Genomic DNA, 3122 nt, shown 5'->3' on the forward strand with positions numbered 1-3122 from the left:
GGTTCATAGATGAGCTTTAGACAGTCAAGCTTTGGACTATTTATAAATAAGACTAGAGTAGATGAAAGATTCATTTCTCAGGCGTCATATAGGAGACAATAATATTGTTGACTTCAAATAGGGGAGTATCACATGGAAGTAGTATGGAAAGTTTTAGGTTTGAGTTTTAGGCGACATGATATGGTATCAATGCCATGTTGAGTCTCATATATTTTGTTAGATTAGTATACTTATTTTACTTGAGGAGCACAGATAGTTTTTTAGTGTAGCACATGGTAGGGGTTTAAGGTGCAGGCATCAGTAGTCCCCCTGTATCAGCTACTATTTGAGTTGTATATTGCAATGATTTCCCACTTTAGTACAATTTGAATGTGAATATGGAATAAGAACATTGAACTAACAAGGGAGGTTTAAGAACATTTAACTAATAAGGTAGCATCTACATCAAATTTGTATTAGTGGAAGATGATGGGCAAGCTTTGCTCAAACTCTTTCAAGGTGGTCGTTAAGATAGGTAGATCTTCTAATCTAACCTTCAAATTCACTAGAAACCTCCTTGGAAGCACATTAATTTTAAAAAGGTTTTATTTACAACTTCAAAGATCTCCAACCTATGAGTTTTGCACTTTTTTGGAGTACATTTATGAATGTTGATGTGCAGGCCGCATGCCCTACAGGCTCTGCATGCTATTTCTTGTTCTAATGTGCCTAAAAACTACATTTTCTCATTGAAAACAAAGCAGAGATATTTGTAAACGATGGATTTTAGTTTGACCCCTTATATTTTATTGATTATCTAGATTCACTTATGATTTCAATGTGTTTTATATTCTATCAACTAATTTAAGTAATTTTCTTCAAATAGCAAAACAATCAATAATAATTTAGTACAATTTAATGCGAGTATCAGATAGGAGCATTGAACTAACATGGGAGGTTTAAGAACATTTTATTAATAAGGTTGCATCTCCACCAAGTTCGTATTACTGGAAGAATAGTCTTGACTGGAAGGGTGGTGTTGGTTTTGTGTCTTGAAAATTAGAGCATCTTGAGTATGAATACTGTAGATACTTGTTATGGTAGTTATGATTCAAACATAAAATATAATAGTGCTAAATACAGATAAGAAGGAATAGCTCAAGTAGCAAGCAGCATCAATCACTGCACTTGTTGATATAAATGATAAAGATAATAGAACAATTGTTTTAGTATAGATATATGATACAGGAATCTCTTAGATTCCACACTTTAGAAAGTAAATGGAGGAAGACTGATGATCAATTTTTTGAATTTGTAACTAGAGGCAATATTGTGTTCATACATGAAATTTATAAACTGAGAAGGAATCTACTAGAAACTGAGACAAAAGAAAATTTGAAGTGTGGCCTAGCAGAAACAAATTTAAAGATTTTCAGTGGTAGAGAAGGTCAGGGCATTTGATACTGAGATAAGAAGCATTTATAATGAAGAGGCAGAGTAAATAGAAGCCGTTAAATTTTCAAGAACAAATAATCTATCTCATAATCACAAGACGATATACATTTTGTCAATTAAATTGACAAACTTAATGATTTAGAAAATAATGTTGAGAGAAAAATAAATTTGATGTAAATCCACGACCACAATAGTATGCATAATGCACTAATATTCAATGCCCATAATTCATATTCACAGAAAACTTAAGTAAATAGGGTAAAGCAATCAGAATTTGTTGTAGATAGTGGCACAAGAAATTTAGTGCAGAACTATGAGTTCAAGTGTAAGTGTTGAACACAAGTTGGCTGGCTGTAAAATGAATTAATTCAAACAACACAACTCTCCACTAAGATTTATTGAAACCACATAGGCAGAGTAGGGCACCCAAATATGAACACAATCTGGCTGGCTGTAGAATGAATTAAAACCAGTTGAAGAGAGCAAGACAGCCATGACCTTGGCTTGAGTTAATTGCCAACTATGGGCATGATTGAGTGTAATAAAATAGGAAAACTAGTTATGAGCTCTTGGTTTGATAAAACATGGTAGCACGATTTAAATTTAGCTCAGTAGTACATTGTCACGGAAGCTTTATGTTGACATGTAATGATAAATTGCTGCATATTGCAATTTTGAAATGAAAAGTACCAAACATTAAATTAAATTGGCATTTGCAGGTAGTACAACTCCAGATTGATTTCAAAAAATTCATGAATAAATTATAAATCCACAAAGAAAAATTAGAGTCCATATGAGAAATGTAAAGAAGAACTCCAAGCCGTTGTTGTCTGCCTCTTCTACCATCATCACACTTCCTGTGGGAAGTAATAAGAAGTGATCTAAGCAAGGTGATCAACAAGCATTAAGCATGTAAATAGAATGGAAACAAAGCGATAGAGGAAGAATAACTGTTCAACCTATATAGCATACGAGTGATCCCTGAAGCAAACCCCTTAGTAGGCAGATTTATGAAAACCTAAGCGACAAAATTATAGTGGTTGGAGAGACGGTGCAATCAAGTGGTTCTCCCATCAACTAACTCATGGTCCTTCACCTGGCTCCACAGCAACTGCGTAGCATTTCAAGCTCCACAAAGGTGTTAGGTAATGCGCAGGTAATGCGCAAGTGAGAGCCCAACACAGTGGGGAAATCCCACTCCTTATCTGTAGAGCTGGTGATGCCCTAATAGTAGACTCGTGGCCTCCATCCATCCACAATTTGAATGTCTCCAGTGAACCCGTGGACCCTCCATCCCTATTGCAATTAGCCAGTTGTCGACACATCTCCAACCATAACTCCAGTATGGACATCCTAGTAGCGGTAGCAGAACTCGGCTAGCAAGCATGAAAGTAAACAGTAGTGTGAGGAATTCTCGGTGGGCTATCACCCAGGTGAAATCCTATTGGCTAATGATAATAGGTGTCACAAAATTTCCTTTTTGCATATTAAGCTCATGTTGGTCAAAATTTTGACCAACACGGGCATGTATTTAAAAAAAAATGTTTTCTTGTATATTTCAACCAATTTGATCCCATTTTATTAGAAGGTCAAAAATTTTGGTCGAAAAATGACCTCAAATGTACTAGTGATTTGTATAGAATTTGTACTTTCAGATATAGACCAATTGAGTGATCTTGTTATAATTT

At 34.9% G+C, this 3122-nt stretch overlaps 1 long non-coding RNA gene across 1 annotated transcript; it reads right to left on the minus strand.

Moving 5' to 3' along the window:
* Positions 1 to 2007: 2007 nt before the first annotated feature.
* LOC149556885 (uncharacterized) lies at positions 2008 to 2837 on the minus strand. The gene is made up of 2 exons (XR_016352377.1): positions 2394 to 2837; positions 2008 to 2291 (listed from the first exon to the last, which is right to left on the minus strand). It is a non-coding gene; the product is annotated as an uncharacterized LOC149556885 (long non-coding RNA).
* Between the last annotated feature and the right edge of the window lie 285 nt (positions 2838 to 3122).

This window comes from Cupressus sempervirens, chromosome 5 (assembly GCF_028749045.1).
Source record: "Cupressus sempervirens isolate cs-2001-9-10 chromosome 5, ASM2874904v1, whole genome shotgun sequence".
NCBI lineage: Eukaryota > Viridiplantae > Streptophyta > Pinopsida > Cupressales > Cupressaceae > Cupressus > Cupressus sempervirens.